The sequence below is a fragment of the Sturnus vulgaris genome, chromosome 1 (genome assembly GCF_052056855.1).
Source record: "Sturnus vulgaris isolate bStuVul1 chromosome 1, bStuVul1.hap1, whole genome shotgun sequence".
In the NCBI taxonomy this organism is placed as follows: Eukaryota; Metazoa; Chordata; class Aves; order Passeriformes; family Sturnidae; genus Sturnus; species Sturnus vulgaris.
In genome coordinates, this window is record NC_142243.1 from 44,929,570 (window position 1) to 44,948,122 (window position 18,553).

Sequence of the window (18,553 nt, forward strand, 5' to 3'; positions counted from 1 at the left end):
GGCTGGCCGTGCACTGACTGAAAGGAGTTTGCTTTTTGCACTCACCTTCTTACCCTCTCCTCACCACAGCAGTGAGGAAGATCCCTTAAGCTAGGCAGGGTAAAACAGATACCCACCACCTACACTATCCTCCTTTCCTGTGGGCTGGGGATGGACATGCTCAGCTCCATGAAGATAAGAGATAAGGCCTAAAATGTTCAAAAAAATAAAAAATCTAGCAAGAAGCTGGGTTGAATAAGAGAAGGACGAGTCACTTTCCGGTATGCAGATATATGGGTCAGGTTTCCTTTTTGATATCAAACCGCAGCTTTATTTTTTTCTGGTGTGGGTTTCAAATGAGTGGGATAAAGCAGATTAACTTTTCCACTGCATAGTTAAAACCTCTATTTCCTTTTATAACGCACATATTTTCTTTTGCTGACTCTTTTCTGATAAGCTCAGATAATTCCAAGGACCAATAATTCAAGACTTCCTGCCTTGTAAGTTGGTAGGCAGGAGAGTAAAATATCAAAAGTTTCATTATCATTTTGAGGGTCTTTCTGAGCAGGAGCTAACTCAAGACCAGACCTAATTTATAGACAAGAAAAATGGTAATGTGTCCATATTTCTTGGACAGAACAAAGAACATCTGAGAAATCCCAAAGTCAAGAGTTGAGTCACAGTGCTGTAGGCACTCTTTGAACAAAAAGAAAGCTCTTGAATTATCTCAAATAATGTTCAAAACAAAACAAAAAAAAATATAGTGGTTTGGATGTATATGTTTCCTTAATCCAAAATGCTGTCTGCTTGCTTTACCTTTATTCTATCAAATATGTACAAAGCAAGCGATTCCAAACTTGGAAAACTCTTCCCAGTGTCAACTTCCTTTAAAAAAAGAAAGCCCAGCATGTACATGGGGGCAGTCAGCACTGGGAAATCTTTGCACCTCACTTTGTCAACGATAGATAAGCTGAGATAAAGTAAGATTGTCTTTTTGACTCTTTAGGACTTTTATCAGCAAAATGGGTGTGAAGATGGAACAAACCAACCCTCATTTTTTCTTGCTATGGCTCATTTCACCTCGGAAAATCAAAAGCAAATTTAAAACAGAAGTTCTTCTCTGTACTATAATAAAATAGATCCACAGTCCAAGGCAACAAAGTGAAATCACATCATTAAAAAAAGAAAAAAAAAGGTGCACAACATTTTGGGGTTTTATTTTCTCTTTGAAATGTGAATAAGTTTGTGATAAGACATCAAACAGCAGCTGACCACATAAACCAAGAGAGGTTAACACTTAATGTACTTCCCAGTAAGACATGCTATTCAAGAGTATGAGTGTTCTCCCATCATGATTTCATTAATGCTCTTGCTGTTTAGGTTGGTCTAAAACACACCTCTGCACAAAAGAAGGAAGTGACTGCACAGGAAAATTACACAATTGTCTCCAGACTCTCTAGAAACCTGTGAAAAAATAGCATCTTTAAATCACTGAGGATGTTAAAAACTCAGCCCTGGGAATATCTGCAAGTCTGACATCCAGTCGTGCCTTTAATACAGAGTTGTTTTTTAGCTAATCTTATGTCTAGAATCCTAGGCTATGGTCTGTCATAAGGTGCTGGAGGCTAACAAAATCATACAAATAGCCTTCAGGTGTTATACAACGTATCAGAAAAAGCATTCAGCACCCTCCATCCTGCTGATCCCAAGGGTGCTTGGTGATTCTCCAAGAAACTCTTCAGGATAAAAATTCACACAGCCAATACAAAAATAATGGAGAAACCTAGAAAGGATTCTGAGAGGTTAGTCTAGCAAAATAGTCATAACTCCAGTTAGCACAGCTCCAGCTTCAGTGTGGCTATGCTGTCCTGAAGCATTCCAAGGGGCACAGCAGGGAGGTCTTTCTGCTATGGATGAAAATCGATCTTATTCAAAAACAAGGGCATCCAATCTTCCAGGAAACAAAAAGTTTTCAGCAGCATCAGCAAAGTGACTGGCTCACTGTGTGGTGCAGGGCTGAGCCACAGGCTGTGGGGGAGAGGCAGCTGGGCAGGCAGATGCTTCCTACTGCTGCCCTGACATCCACTCTGGCTCCTTCGTGGACACTGAGTGCACATTGCACTGCACGAGGAGGCTTACCTGTCGTGTGAGAACAGAGGGTAGGGAATTGCTGCATGCAGAGAGAAAATCCTGCTGTCATAAAAAGCAGCCAACTCTGCTAGTAGTGAGAGACACACACTTCATTTGAAGTGTTTTCAGAGAACTACTCAGGAGAGAAAGGATCAGCCCTTTGGACATCACCGAAGTGTGAACACACAGCACCTGAGCTGAAAACATCCCCAGCATGCTTGTGTTTCACATCCTCCGCACTAGGGACTGGATTACCAAAGGTGAGAAGGTGCTGCAGAGCTGACAGATGCACCAGGTTATCCAGAGCCATGGGTGCAAAAATACAGGAATCTGCCAGGAAAGAAGGAGTGACCAACTTGCAACATAGCCTCTTCCAAGACAGTGAAAAGGCAGCTGCAGGAGCAGCATTTAGGCTTCCCAGAGTCCAAAAAACAACAGAGGAGCATCAGAAAGAAAACCAGCTGTTCTAAAGATAAAATACCACCGCTGGTCAGCCCCCTTGTAGCAAAGTGCCAGGGTTTGGGAAAGTTTTCTTCAGTGCTTGATAGGTAAAGCAAATTGCCATGCCTTTGAGCATTACCTACCTCTCAGCTTGGCTTTGCTTCAGCGTCCTCCTCCTCCTCCTCAGCCGACAGCGTGCACTTTAGCAGGAGCCCGTGAGGGAGCAGCTATTAGTGCTGCGGTGTGCTCAGCAGTTGCTGGCTCCTGAGGCTGTAGGGATGCCCAGATGGAGCTGGAAGCTGGCATGGGGACAGCACTGGCTGCCTTTGGGCATTTAGGTTCCCCCCCCCCCCCCCCCCGCCCCAAGCAAATAGTCGGATATAGTCCAGTTTTCTGGAAAGAGTGTTTCTGTATGTTTCAATATGTGCAAGCTGTTGTCTCCCTGACTGCTGCAGCTGTTACCCAGCTTCTCTGTCTCTAATTGTGAATGTGGTCCTAGAGTGCCTACAGATTTCATGGTATAGGATTAAAACGGGCAAAATGCTTCATGTTGGAGCAATGCCGGAGTAGGAAGCACGGTGTGAGTTCCTCAGTTCAGACAACTACATGTTAGGGGTTTCTGCACTTGCACAGCCTCTTTCCCTGTGTCCCATCTACTCTGAGTAGTCCTTTCATCTCTGCTGGATCCCACCACAGCCTATCAGGGGCAGCCTCGAGCAGAGGATTTCAAGGGGTATAAAGGCACTCAGAGAAGAGCCAAAGGAGGGATACAGACACCTGTATGGCAGCTGTTCTGAGGCTCACCAGCCCATGGCTAAATGCAGCCCGGTGCTGCCTCTGCTGCCCACAGCCCTCCAGCAAAGGACGTCTCCACAACACGGGCTGACAGTCCACTGAGTGCAGCCATTCCTGTGCCAGCCCCTCACTGCTGCACGCAGCTGCTTGTCTGCCTTTGCTAGCACGGATTCAGCAATGGAGAGCAAGCCTGTGGCGTGCTGAGGGGAGATCTAGGGAGGCCACAGGCAGCCAGGAACAGGGCAGAATGGTCAGTGCAGCACTGAGAAGGAAACAGACAGCAGGCAATGAGGATGAACATCTTGCCAAACTTGAGCCAATCTCTTTACTTTGTGCCCTCAGATGCTCCAGTGCCACTTCCTCTTCTGCTGCACCACACTGACCCAAGGAATCAAGCTCCGTTGCCTGCATTGCCAGCTGGGTATGGAACTGTCCTGCTGCAACTAGCAAACTCTTAACTTTACCTGCTATAAACAGAGAGCAGGATCTGGGCCCCCAGCACCTAGTTGGTTCCCCTTTGTGCAAAGCCAGTTTGGTTGTGTGCCCCAGCCTCCACTTTTGGCACAGCAGCTGTGCAGCTGTTTGGCTCTGCAGAGCTGGTGGCAGGACTCCCACACGCCTCTGCTCAGCTACCAGCTCTTGTCAATTCCTCCTCACATGCCTTCCAGAAAACAGGGCAAAACCACCAAAACACCCATTCTTTCTCCCACTGCCCTGTAGCTCTCCAAAGCTACATGGGCAAAGTGCTGTGAAAATCAGACCTGCTCATCAGAGGACAGGGAACATGAGCCAGGTCATGGTAACCAAGGGTGCAGACAATCCGGTAAGCAACCAAACTCCCCTCACTCACCTTAGCCCAAGTTCTCTGTCTTCCCACCTGGTACCTCACTTTCAACTGCTCATTCTGCATTGTTATTTTTTGATACTCTTATGACATGCTATTTTCTCAAAAAAAAAGTGAAAAACTAAGCTGAGGTGTCTCAGGAAGAGATGAGTTAGGGAAATCTTTACAGGATCCAGTCACAGCCCCAAAAAACAACAGAATATGGGGGTTCCGGCTCTGATCCTGGTGGTCCAAATTAACTAAAGAAGGAAGAGATGGGACAACCTGGGTCAGCTACAGCAAAGCTTGTGCTCTAGCATTACTCTTGTTTTGGAGAGTTTTCCAGAGAGCCAACAAAACTAGTTTGGGAACCAGCATCTGGCCTGAGGTCCTGACTCTAAAACTCACCCTATTTAAATATCCTGACTGTTCACCATCCTGCATTAGACCATGATTGTCATCATGGGGCTGGTCATGCTGTGGCACACAGTGCAACAAGGAGCAGAGGTTGCAAAACAACTTGCGGGAAAAAGAGGGCCAGAGCTAAAACTGCAGGGGAGCACGGGGAAGAGGAAGATGCATGAAGGTCCAGATTGTCCCTGCCTAGATTTTCCTGCCTGGTTTTAATTTTTCAAGAATAAATATTTTTAATCATTATGATGGCTCCAATACCACAGCAGAACGCCAGTTCACCCTTGTGTATTTCTTCTCCCTTTGCATTTTTCATTTTTCCCAATGCAGCTCAGCAGGACAGTGACCCACAGGGCCAAATTTAGTCCCACAAGTGCAGTTCCACTGACCACAGTAGGGTTAGTGCACAAAGCACTGGCTGTGGTGCTCCAGTGGTATTTAATACTAACTGTGGTAGAAGTGCAGGAAGTAAACAAAAATGCACCAGTCCCTGCTCCAGGAATACGTGGTGATGCTTTGACAAAGTTTCTGAAAAAGATAAGTATGGTGTCTTGTCTTCAAGACAGTTTAAAAGCAGGTTTTAGAGAAACCTGCACACAAAAGATTACACTGAAGCTGACATAAATGTTGCTTATGTTAATTTAGCTTGCTTTGATGGGAGGCAGAAAGATGGTACAGAAATACATAAATAGATGTAACTAGATTTAACTGAGAGTTCATTTGCATGGTTTCTAGTGCTTTAGCTAGATCAGCTCATGATCATCAATTTTGTGTATGGCCAAACAAAGCTTCATAACTTCTTTTCCCAGCAGCTCAAATGCCTTCCTCCAGGTGCTCGGTCATTGCTGGCAGAGGTAGGAACTAGTTTTAAACTCACTTTCCTTTAAATCTACTTAAGCTGTGCCCCCTGACTTTTGCACAGCTTCATCAGAGGTGTGAGCATATATTTCATCCCACCAGGGGATACAAAACCTGCCCTAGGGTTGACCAAGACCAGTCTCTCACAGATAATGTTCCATCCACTCTCCTCTAATGGAATGTGAAGGCCCCCAAGAGCTGGAGCAGCTAAAACCTCACCTGGAGACTTTGAGTATTGCAGAAGCTGTTTTGGTGGTGTTTTCTTCAGGAAATTTTATTTTTTGCCTTATCTTTGGCTGGTTCTTTGTAGCAGGAGATGTAAACCTGATGCCATTTTAAGGAGTTTTTCAAGCTTGCTCACTCTCTGCCTCAGCTATACTGGGATTGAGAAGTCTGGTTTTACTAGGAGAGGTCCCTGACTTCCTAGGGTCAATACTTTCCTCAGCTCTGAAGTGGAAATAAACGAGAACCTTAACAAACATATTTTCTTCAAAGTGTTCCTTTGCCATTTGAGGTAGAGAGATATTAAATAAATCAATCTACACTCAGGAAAACTACTTCCACAATTACCCATATTTAATTTGCCAGGTATCAGAAGATCTCCATGCTAAGCTGTAGAGCACTTCAGGAAAATCAGAAACAGTCACATCTGTCATGTGAAGTGACACAGTCATTGTTTCCCCATCTTTTCACCCATATGTAAATTTCTGAATTTCCTTTACATCTGATAAGGATATATAAGCCAGGGTGCAAATTTTGTCACTTTTCCTCTTCCATCATCAAAAAAAAGATAGACATTGCTCTTTCAGAGTAAAAGAACACAGTTATATCCTGTTACTCAGACACCTCCAGGGACAGGCTTATAAAATCCTAGGGTTGAAACAAAAATACCCAAATTTTAAATAGTGTTTTGTCCGCATTACAAATTCAGATCTGCCACTAGAGATAACTAGAGGTTCACATAAAATATTTCATCAGTTTTTCTCATTTCTCCTCCAGTTGAACTCCATTTGACAGTAGTATGGTCACTTGTTATCTTGGAAGTACCAGTGAAGCCAAGGGACTCTCCTCATGTGGTAGAAAAAGCCTTAATGACTGCAGTCCTTTTGTTTCTTTCTGCTCTTTTCTGCATGCTTCTATCACCTGCCTTCTGGAGCTGTTTAAGACCATTTTAGAGAATAATTTAAGAATAGGTTTAATAATTTTAAAGAATGTCTTAAAAATAATTTATTTTTTTATGATAAGAAGATTTTAGGAGTATTTTAAGAATTTTAGTGTTAATCAGCAGTGTGGATACACCCAGGTTGAAGCCAAGACAGGACAAAGTATGAGGAGATCTTTGAGAAAGGGAACATTGAAACCTATTTACCATGTTATCACATTATGGGATTTTTATCACAGAAAGTGTGAAAGTGGCTGTTGGTGGGGGAGCTGTGATGAAAAAACATGCTATATCCTTATTTAAAATTCAAGCAAAAACACAGCATTTTTGCCCACCAGACTTGGGCGTATGGTGCCTCTCATACCAGTCTCCTTCTCACTGGAAACACTGTGAAGCTTCTAGAAACAATTTGTCATTCTTCTTGCCCAGGGGCAAGCTGAGGACCAGGACAGTGAGGCTCAAGGATGCCTGGCCTGAATGCTGGAGCAAGAGTACCTTGCACCTTCCATGGGGCCAGGCTGGTTTTCACCTGCTCTAAGAAATGGCCCTGCCCTGGAGAGGTGCCAGTCCAGGCTGGGCAGGCAGAGGTGATGGGGCAGTGCCCAGTCTGAGTCAGAGGCATCTGCCACTGCCCAGTCACAGCTGTGCCCTGTCAGCCCTGTGCACGTCTGAGTCACTTCCAGCAGCCTTTGGGAAGTGGGGAGCATTTGGGAAACAGCTTCAGCTGGAAAATAAAAAATAATTAAAAAAAAAAAAAAAGGGAAAATGCTGTGAAAAGTTGACATCCAAGACTTCATCTTTTAAATGCAAGGCTTGCTCTTCTTCATGTTCTGCTCTTGTGGTTTTTCTTGAAAATGTTGCTTGCACTTTGAGAAACAAGAAAACCACTGGGTAATTAGAATGCCCTTCTGCCTCCCCCCATTAAATGTTTTGTCCCAAACAGCTGGGTGTTTTTCTTACTTTTTCACTAGAGTAAACCTCAAATATTTTCATTTCCAGTGTATCTGAAAATACACTATTGCTGCCGAGGTTTTAGTCTGGCTTCAGAAACTGAACTATAAATCACCCATGCATATGCATGCAGTGCTTAGAGCCACTCATGTGCTTTCCAGAAGAGACTTGGCCACCTGGGGAAAACCACAGGTCCCAGAAACATCCCAGACAGGTGTCTTGAAGGCAGCAGGGAGGGAGAAGGTGAGGCAGCAGTAAGACAGCCAGCTCCAGGCTGCTGTGATGGAGTTCCAGACTAGATGGGAGATGAAGTCCTGCAGAGGCTCATCGAGATGACTGAGGGAGGAGGAGAGTGGAGAGGGAGACAAAAGAAAGATCTTGTCCTGACAGCATTGATGGACAGCACACCACGAGCAGCCCAGTGCCCTGCAAACAGCCTGAGGGGCCTAAAGTCACCTGCAGCCACATGCAAGACCTCATCAAATCTGGCTTCCCAGCAGCTCTGCTTATCATCAGCTGATGTAGGTGTGGGTACATTTGCTGCTGAAGAGCAGATGTTCATCTAATCCCTCCTCTGCAGGAGAGCTATGTATGTCAGGTCCCTTACCGAGGATCTCTCTGGCTGCTGAGGGAAGGCAGGGGTTACCCTGTTCAAATGTGCCACCTATAGCTAACCACGGCCAATGCATGCAGCCCATACCTTGCTTCCCTCTGCAGTCACTGCAGGAACAATAAGCCTGGAGCTCGTGCCAAATCTGCTGGTCCTAATGCAAAAACCAGACAAATTTCTACAACTTTTCTTACAGATCTAAAAAACCCAATAATATCTATAATTATGCAGTCGAACTTAGATGCGTACCCTTAACCTGGATAGAGAAGCACAGTGCTGCTGCTGAAGGACATGAACAGGATGAGGTGCTGCCAAGCAGGATGGCTACCAAAGCTAACATCACAATAATCATTCTGGATTTTAGGGTGCCTCCTACATCGTGCATGTACTCTAGGGAACTATGTTATACCTAAAGTCACAGAATCATAGCATGGTTTGAGATGAAAAGACAATCTAGTTCCAACTCCCCTGCCATGGTCAGGGACACCTCCCAGTAGACCAACATAGCCTCATCCAGCCTGGCCTTGAACACTACCAGGGATGGGGCACCACAGCTTCTGTGGACAACCTGTTTCAGCGCCTCAACATCCCCATAGTGAAGAATTTCTTCCTAATATCTAAGTCAGCCAGACTTTACCTGCAGCAACAGTTTGTATCTTTTACTGGAACAAGAGACACTGGTGGGAAAAGCAACAATGGGGTAGATGAAGCTGAGATACTTGATATCTCAATCATAGAAGAAAATCTGAAAGGGAAGGACTCGCTGAAGCTCCTCTACCAGCTGACAAGCTCTCCAAGCATCTCGGTTCTTCTTTTTGTGTCATGTCTGGTCTTTAAAAACCTCTTTCTGCAAACCTCACTTTGCTCATATCAACCACAGAGTGCTACTGACAATTTTATACACCATTGGTTGTAGCATCTTGCATAGGGCTCAGCAGAAGTTGGCCTTTTTGGTGGTGTGGGAAATTCCAAAGTAAGGGAGAATTGCATTTTGTTTCAGAAAAAGAAGAGGTAGTTTGTGACAAAAAGGAACAAAACACAGACGTTACTCTGAAATAATGCAGGTTTCAATTTTGGTTGAGATAGGAAAGCACATTTCAATTTGGGTTTGGGTTTGGCTTTCAGAGATGAACAGGGAGTTTGGTGATGCAGGGTCCCGACCCCAGTTAGGACAGAGTTACACAAGAACTGACATGAAACTCAGGAGCAGTTCACAAAGTCTGCTTGCTGCATTTCACACAGTCATGACTACACAAGGTTTTGGCTTCTCCTTCCAAGACAGACAGGCTGCTGCAGAGCTCCAGGACCAAGTGCTTTGCATTGCCCACATCCTTTGTGTTCGGCTGCCTCTTGCCCAGTGAAGAAGCAGCCTCAGTAGGCACAGCAGGTGGCTTTCCAAATGCATGCTTGATTACACTGCACTGCACAGCCCCACAAGTGCCTGCTGGAAGATCAGGGCTGAAGGTTTGCTCTTTGCATCTCAGCTCAGCTGCTGGAGAAGAGGTACTGGCATGTACAAAAATAGCCCTGGTCACTTGGGTGAGGGCTGAAATACACAGTGAAATTCAAGAGATTTGTCTCTGAGTCTTAAAGCCTTTGCAGGGGAACTTGGAAGCCTTGTGCTCTCTGGCACTGAGACACCATGGGCCTGCTTCTTTGGACTGAGAGGGGATAGGTGGGATCACATCCCAGTTTTGAAGAAACGGGTTTGTTAATTCTCTGTCCTGAGTGGATTCTTCGTGTCAACCATGATTAACTAGCCTGAATTTCCTTATCATCCACAAATGTATTTAAAGCCTGTTTTAAGCAAGGAATAATTTGAAAAGGGAAAGGGTCCAAGGAGACCATTTTTCTAGATTATTTCACCTTTATGCAGACCTGGAGAGTCGTGCTAACAGGTCGTAATTGCATTACTGCTTTCAGCTCCTTGCCTTTCGGTTTTCTGCCCTTTAATTTGTGGGAAGGATCTGGCCACAATTTCCAGGTTACAAACTTGGTTTTCCTTGAAAGACACAACAGTAGTTGTTTAACGTGGTTTGAGCATAATATCAGTAAAGAAGAAGAATATGCCTCTGCCACGTGAACTGAACAGGGCAGGTGGCCTGAGTGACTGGAGCAATCTCAGCATAAGCATAGTGCAATCAATCTAGGAGCTGGGGAACAGTTTTGAGAAGAGCATGCCAGCCCTTGTTGCATAAAGTACTGTTTACCTTCACTGCACGTATCACAAGATATTGCCAAAGGACAGATGGCTGGAGATGTTATGAAATGGCTCAGGAGCTGGAATATTAAGATTTTGTCTTGGTTCACCAATGCTTGACACACAGAGCCCATGATGTTACCCCCTGCTGGGGAATGTGGGCTACAGCTGACTTTCTGCTAAAGAGCCCCTTATCTGGGTGAACTTGCTGCTGCTGGCCACCTGCTTGCACCTACTTGCTCATACTCTGGTGAAATATGTGCGTGCAAGCAACACAGCGTGGCAGATGGGATTGTGCAGATGTCTTCTGCAAAGCGGTAAAGCACTTTGAGATGCCTCTTGCAACAACAGCGAATCTTCAATATAAACAAATGAGCAAAATGCTAGAGAAAAAGATGTGGGAGTGTGAGACCAAGCCAGGTCTAACAAGATCTTAAGAATTTCTGGGCTCAGACTGAATGTTTCAGCCAATGGTATTTCAGCCCAAACCTTTGAAAGGAACAGCTGTACTCACAGGGGTAGCAAATGAAAGGATTTCTCTGAAAAGTCTGTTGAGAGAAAAGCATGCTCTGACTCTGTCTGCCAGGAGATGGATTTCACCTGGTGGCACAGACCAAATGCAGTCCAGGGCTATCTGAACTGCAGTCACTGCAGGACCAGCTCGAGAAGTCCTTGCTGCTGCAGTTGTTCTGGGGGAACTAGGGGAAGATACTTGAAGAGATGCACCACGCCTGGGCTGTGCCTCTAGCCTGTGAGCAGGCATGGCACACCAGGAGGAAGTGCTGGGGTCCGGGGAAGTAGTGACTAAAACAGGACAGGAATATTGTGGTCAATTGTTTCTGGTGCAAGCTATTAATTGCCTCATTGTTAACGTAAACAGTGCTCTGAATGTACTATGTTTTTGGGTTGTTTATCAAACATGATTTATTTTGCTTTGACTCATCAGACAAAGAGTGTTGGGAAACTGGCTGTGTTCTGGAAATGTCCTTGCACAAGGAAATTCCTCCAACTCTGTCTTCTGTAGAAAACATAATTTTAATTATGAAAAGCTTTGTTTTCCCCAGTCAGTTCTATTTTCCCAAAGTCTGACTGAGCCACTCCCTCATTGAGCTACTTCCCGACCACCATTTGAGATGCCATCAGGTTATCAACCCAATAAAGCTTCAGGCCATTCTCCCTTGCAATCTTTTGCTTCTCTCTTGCTTCTCTCTTTTGGGGCTTTTTTAAAGCATTTGTGGTCCTTACCACCCTGCATCCTGCACTTCTTTTCTCTGACTCCAAATTTAACCCAAAGAAGAGCCCCAGCCTTTGGTTCTCTCTAGAAGTTGATGGCCACCAGGGGCAAAGAGAACATATACATACTATATAAATGCAATCTTCTCCAAAACTCACAGGAAATGAGTGGTCAGTGGTGAGCAGAGTGGTTTCTTTTGTCTTCCTTTATGGTATCATCTGGTTTTCTAGCATCACCCTCTTCACAGGCTGCAACGCAGAGTGGCAATTTTGGGAGCCAAGTAATTCAGATGGGTGGCAGCAGAGGGGGCAGCAGAACAGCAGCGAGGTGTGCTCAGATTCCTGTATCTCCATGACAATGGCAGCGCTTCAGGTCTGCAGTGTCAGGAGATCTGTGCCAGAGACTGCCTCATCCAAACCTCTGTCAGAACACAGAGCAGCTGCCACTCTGAGAAAAATCAGGGACAACAGAGCAGCCAACAAATTTGTCCTGATGATAGGCAAATGCCATACTGTGACTTGCCTCATATTGAGGCATACTGTCCCTCTGGACACAGGAGGCTGCTCGTAAATCAGGTTTTAGTCTTCATGAGAGTTGCAGCATGTCCATTAAAGAGAGCAGGTAGCAATTCACACCAGCAGAGGAGGGATCATCATACAGCCAGTGGAGAGGGAGATACAGAGGTGCTTCATATATTGACCTGGCTACAGCCCTTGGTTCTTCAGTCTTGCTTTGTTTGGCATGCACATGAAAAGGCTGCCTCAGCTGAGTTCCACATTGTGGGGAGCATGCAAGGGCTCCCAGCCTGGCCAGGGCAGTTAACTGGGAGTGGTGGAGGTGCACAGGATGCTACCCAGCTGGGTCTGGGTGCCAAGGAGCCATCCAGGATCAGGATAGGGAGTAGCTGATACCAGTGAGTACAAGAGGGGTGAATAAGACAAACTCAAGCTCTCTGATATTCTGCAAAGTATAACGGATGTGATGAAGGGAAAGGAAAACAAAACTGGTTAGAAAGTGCTGAGAAGACACCAGTGACATATACAGTTATGTGATGGTTGATGAAAAACTCAGCATGAGCCAATAGTGTGTACTCCCAGCCCAGAAAGCCAAACGAATCCTGGGCTGCATCAAAAGAAGCATGGCCAGTAGGTCAAGAAAGGTGATTCTGTCCCTTTCCTCTGCTCTTGTGAGGCCCCACCTGGAGTGCTGAGTAGTTCTGGTGTCTTGACAAAACAAGGACATGGAAGTGTTGGAGCAAGTTCAGATGAGGCCACAAAATTGATAAGGGGACTGGAGCACCTCCCCTATGAAGGCAGGCTGAGAGCATTGGGGTTGTTCAGCCTGGAGAAGAGAAGGTTTTGTGGAGACCTCATGGCAACCTTCCAGTATCTGGAGGGGGCCTACAGGGAAGCCCAAGAGGGACTCTTCATCAGGAACTGCAGTGATAGGATGGGGAGTAAGGGGGACAAACTGAAAGAGGGGAAATTTAAATCAGATATTAGGAAGAAATTTTTTACTCTAAGAGGGGTGAGACACTGGCACAGGTTGCCCAGGAAGGTTGTGGATGCCTCAACCCTGACAGTGTTCAAAGACAGGTTGGATGGGGCATTGAGCAACCTGGTCTAGTGGGAGATGTCCCTGCCTGAGGCAGGAGGGTTGGGACTAGATGATCTTTAAGGTCCCTTCCAACCCCTTATCATTCTCTGATTCCATGTTTGCTTCCTTACACTACACCCAGCCTTTCACTTTGTGCAAACATGGCTCAATGGGTAGGATTTCCTCTCTTTCTCTTTCCCTTTGGCTAAAGCCTTGAAAGTCTCTGGGACTTCATCATCAGAATGGCTTCATAAGTGGGAATGTTCTGATATGAGTGAGCCCATTTAAGAGTCAATAAAAACAGATTGTGCCTGCACTGCCAGGGACAAGGAAAGACTGTGACAAAGCTGAGCTCCTTCCAGTGACACTACTCATCCATCTCTCCAGAAAACACACCTCCCTCTGCCTGCACACACAGATGCTGAGGCTTCCTGACATCATCTCTCCCCAGGCCACATCCCAGACCTGCAGTCAGGAGCCTCAGGAACAGGGCAGCACCCCCTTGTACATACCAGTCACATCAATGGCTGTCAGCACAGTTTCCATCTGTTTCAGCATCATTCCTGTGGCAATGGGCCCAGAAGGAACACTGGAAATCCCACCTGAAATGTGGTACACAAATTCTTTAGACATATGGGTTATAATCCTCTTGGGGGGAAAAAAAAAGAAAAAAAAAGAAAGGGTGATATAGCTTAAATACACCAGTAGAATGGAATTTTGTAGAAAAATACAAGCCTATTCTTCGTGTTGTCTCTGAGCCATAAAAATGAACTTTATGTGGAGGCTTGAATTTTGCTAAGCTTTAGAGAAAGACATAAGGTTATTTCTCCCAACGTTGTGATGTGCTCTTTTGTCTTAATAATCGTCTTTGTTTTTTGCCTATAAGAACCCGTGAGGGAATAGAGTCAGCTGCTTTACACGTTACTTAGCAGACTCCTTATTCAGCTCTAAGATTGCTATTTAAATACAGTGAAGTGGCTGGTGAGATCTCTCAAGGACAGCCCCATCTTCCAGTATATCATCAGGAGGATATGTGTACATCTGCACACCAAGACAGGGAGGGGTCAACATTTTGTTGGCAGCAGAAACCTACAGATATCTTCTGCTTTAGCAAGAAAAATAAGAAGTGGTTTTGCTTGGTTTCGACTGCCAGGAAACTCAACTACTAAGAAACAAAGTGATGCTCTTTTTCATGGCCAAATAATGGAGCATTTATGTTCTCTATGGAGCAGATAGGAGAGTGGTATGCCACATCACTGCTGCCTGGCAAAGAGAAGTGGGCTGCTATTAAGAAAAATCAGAATTACATGTCAGACACAGAGATCAGTGCAAGCTCTTTGCTTGCAAGAAAGACATTTAAACTCCCACTCTCATTAAACACTGTAGAAACAAATTGACTATTTCTCCACCCAAAAAATCCCAGAAAGCTCCTGTTTTCTGTTTCATCACAGCTAATTATTACCAAAAAGACTACTTCTTATCATCTTGCAGAATTGCTTACTCATCCCATCCCTGCATGAACTACCAGGAAAACCATGGCCAAACCCTGCCTGACTGCAAGAAAGGAGCAATGCACTCCTTTGCACCATCCCGCCAAATTAAGGGGCTGGATTTCTCCTTGCCCTAGGGGAGAATAGAGAACACCCAATGCTGCAATTTTGCTGGCACAAAGCCTGTTGCAGGAAACCACAGGCAGGACACCAACTACCTCCACTTCCACACAAACCTCTTTGGCTGAGGTTGTTCCTGCCTCTGCTCTGTTGGACAGCTGCTGCCCAGCACATCCTTTCTGACCAGCCTTAGCACAATAAAACTGCAAATATGCTAATGGTAGATTGAATCCCCTCATCCAGATTATCAATAAAGATATTGAACAGGACTGGGTCCAACACAGATCCTTGGGGGACACCACTAGTGACTGAATGTGGCACCATTCACCATGACTCTCAAGGCCTGGCCATCCAGCCAGTTCTTAACCCAGCAAAAAGGATGCTCCTGTCCAAGCCATGGGCTGCAAACTTAGTATGGAAATTTGAACTCAGATGTGTGTTTCAGGATGGTTCCAGGCTCTTAATTTGGGATGTTTCTGCTTCCCTTTCACCTGTGCCACCAGGTGAAATCCATCTCCTGGCAGACAGAGTCAATGCATGCTTTCCTCTCAATAGGCTTTTCAGAGAAAAAAAATCCCTTCCTTTGGCTACCCCTGTGAGTACAGCTGTTCCTTTCAAAGGTTTGGGCTGAAATACCATTGGCTGAAACATTCAGATTGTGCTTATCACAGCGCTGATGGCCAGGACTGAGAGGCAGAGCTCAGGAGGAACAGGAGGCCACCAAGGTTCTGGGCTGACTGTGAGTGTTGTACCTGCCTTGTGAAACCCATGGGGCACAAATGGAAGCCTTGGTCTCAGAAAATGATCCCAACTCAACAGAAGGTTTTCCTTTAAAAATAGGGTAGGAGATTCCTTGATGAGCTGGGCTTTTTGAGGCTCTGTGAAACTGAATTGGACAAGGGAATTCCAACTGACTTTTCACTTTACCTTGACCTTTTGCTTTATCCAGGTCCTGGAAGAGTTACCACGTGCAAATTTCCTCTAAGGCAGACAAAAAGTTCATCCACCAGCACAGATCACACTGTCCAGAGTACACTTGTGCTTTGGACCTGCCAGTCATGACTTCTAGGACTTTCCTGTCCATCTCCTCTGTGTAACTCCAAGGCTGTGCTCCAAGACAGACACTAGTCATATTTAGAGAAGGAGAAGAGGAGAAATGTTCTTTATTGTGTTTTAATTTCCTTAAATTTAATGATTGCTCCATAAACCTGTTTGAAAAACTAAAGCCTCTTCCTGCCAGAAAAGGTCACATTTGGGATTTTTTCTTCCTATCTCAATCTGGAACAGGAGACTGGCTAAGGAAGCAGCTACCAGATAAATTTAGTTTAGGGGAACAGAAATTTATTTTATGTGTCAACGTTTGTTGCCTATATAAACCAGCCTGCAAAAACTTCTAATTCTTTTTCCTAAGAAAAAAACGAGCTGTGAAGAACTTGGAGAACAAGCTGTGAAGCCCAGAGGCTTTTTGAATAAAGTGAATAAAAAAATGCCATCAGTGCATGACTTATGGTAGGGGGCTTCTCTCTACTGTACTCCCCTTGACTTTTCCAATTGAGATTAACCTCAGCTTGTCTGTGTAAGTGTCAGGAACCTTCTTAAAGGGGGATGTCTCAGCTGCTTCTGCCTGGGAAGGAGAGTGGTAGAGCACAGAGTGGGGGCTGATGTGGCTCCTGCCAGTGGCTCTCTCCCTCCACTGACTGCAAAGTGAGCAGACAACTCCTCCCAGCTCCTCTTTCAAATGCTCAGTTTGAAAATGAAATAAATTGGTGAACAGTATGTACCTTCAGCTGACAGAAGTTGAACTGAATTTTCAGAGAAAAAGAAAATTGAACTGGAGGTCACTAGTAGTATTGTTTCCCATTTCTGTATTAGAATCCTTTTTTAATATGATGCTCCAAGACAAAGCATAGACCTGCTAGAAAATGAAGGCTTCTGGAGAAGCATTTTTCTGGACAAGAGTGAAATGAATGTTGAGTGCCCTTCAGAAGAGCAGGAATGACGTTAAACTCTATGATGTGTCTTTCCTCTGTTCCTATTTGTTCCGACAACTGAAATTAAGGTAATTTCCATCTTTCAACCAACTGCTGCTCTCACTTGTACCATTATATATACATCAAAAACAGTTGCATGATTTGTATTTCTTGTGTGACACTGACACATTTTTCACCTGTTGATTCAATCACATAATTTTTTATTTCCTTTGCATATATCTTAACTGAAAATCCATACACAGCTTTTCTTACTTGTAGAGTTGAAGAAGGGAAGGTAAAATACAGTAGAACAAAGATACCGGTTTTGATTTAAGGAGTTTTGAGGTAAAAAGGAAAATATCTAAATGCCTTAGGTTCCTGAATGGTTCTCCTTACCATTACTGACCTGATAGAGGGCTTCTCAGCTGGTAGAAACATAATATCAGAGCATATAATCCTGATAAACCATCCACAAGGCCTGATGCTTTGTAAACTGGAGCCTCCATCTGCAATTCCATGGAGCCTGCACCAGTTAAGATGGCATATTATGAATGAACTTGTATTGTGAAATGTGGCATTATCCAGGAGCTACCTTTGCAGCATTAAAAATCAACCAGGAACAAGCTATCTCACAGAAGCATTTTCCTACATTCTCTGGAAATGCTGGACACAAAATCAGAGAGAGGACACGTGTCCCCATGTAACCAAGCATTCCTCTGTCTCCTCCCAAAGCGGAAGACAGCCTTTTGAGTCAGGTGGGTACGATGCCAAGGCATATGAAAATCTGGAGATGGAAATAGCAACAGTTACTAGCAGGGCTTCCAATCACAGCTATCTACCAGCAGGAATCAAGTGGCTGCACACTCAGCATTAGTATCCTTGGGGAAGATGGAGAAAAATAGACTGTTTGGACTGCAGAAACTATTTACCATCTCCTATCATCCTCATTGTGAAGAAAATATGTGTTGGTACACTTTTTTATTTTGGCACTTAACTCTTATCTGCCATAATCTCAAAACACCTTTGCAAAATTATGCTTTCTGCCTTGGAAGTATTGCTCAGCTCCTGACAGCAAGCAGGATGGTGAGCAAAGCTGCCCAGCAGATACCTGCTCTCTAACCACTGCCTACCCTGCAGCAGGGGTATGAAGAGCAGAACAGCATCATGTGATGAGGGGCAGGACATGTGCAGGTCAGAATACTTCCCAGGCAGTGATCAGGACTGAGACCTTTGTGAGAAGGTTCCTGTGTCAGGGGCCAGCAGCAATTGTGGCAGAGATCAGGAGCAGCCCAGGAGCAGCCTTCCTGGCTGTGTAGCTCCTGGCCTGTGGGCAGACCTTCCCGGAGGCTTGCTGTCACTGAATGGTCAGCATGAAAGGAGAGAATAAGTGGTGAAGACACTGGTTAGTGCTGTCCTCTCATCCCTGGAGAACCCTGATTTTTCACAAAGAGGCTTCTCTGCTCCCTTAGGACAGCTGCTAAGGAGCAGCATACCCCAGCCTGAGCTGAAACAGGATACAATGGTAAGGACCTCAATCTAAACTACTTATTGCTTAAGTGTTGTCTGTACTACCATATAAAACCAGAGAGAATGACTTACCTTACAAGGACTTACCCTGCATGTCTGAAAACTGCAGCATTGTACAAACTGAGGGCCACAAACATCTTTCCAGTTAGAACTGTGACTCTGGTGGTAAATGTTCCAGGGCCACTTGCTGTCACAGTATTGAGTCATACACACTCCCTGCCTCCAAAACTCGCTGATCATGACCCACTGGATAGAT

At 45.0% G+C, this 18,553-nt stretch overlaps 1 protein-coding gene across 4 annotated transcripts in view; it reads right to left on the reverse strand.

Annotated features, from left to right (window-relative positions):
* LOC106854437 (C-C chemokine receptor type 8-like) overlaps nucleotides 1-18,553 on the reverse strand; it is a 40,662-nt gene that overhangs the window by 13,117 nt on the left and 8,992 nt on the right. For 3 of the 4 annotated variants that reach the window (XM_088165275.1, XM_014878364.2, XM_088165264.1), the window contains exon 2: nucleotides 13,703-13,792. The gene's annotated coding sequence lies outside the window, so the exon portion shown is untranslated. Of the gene's footprint in view, nucleotides 1-5,995; nucleotides 7,887-13,702; nucleotides 13,793-18,553 lie in introns of those variants that run through there. The other variant, XR_015803868.1, reaches the window with a different exon arrangement.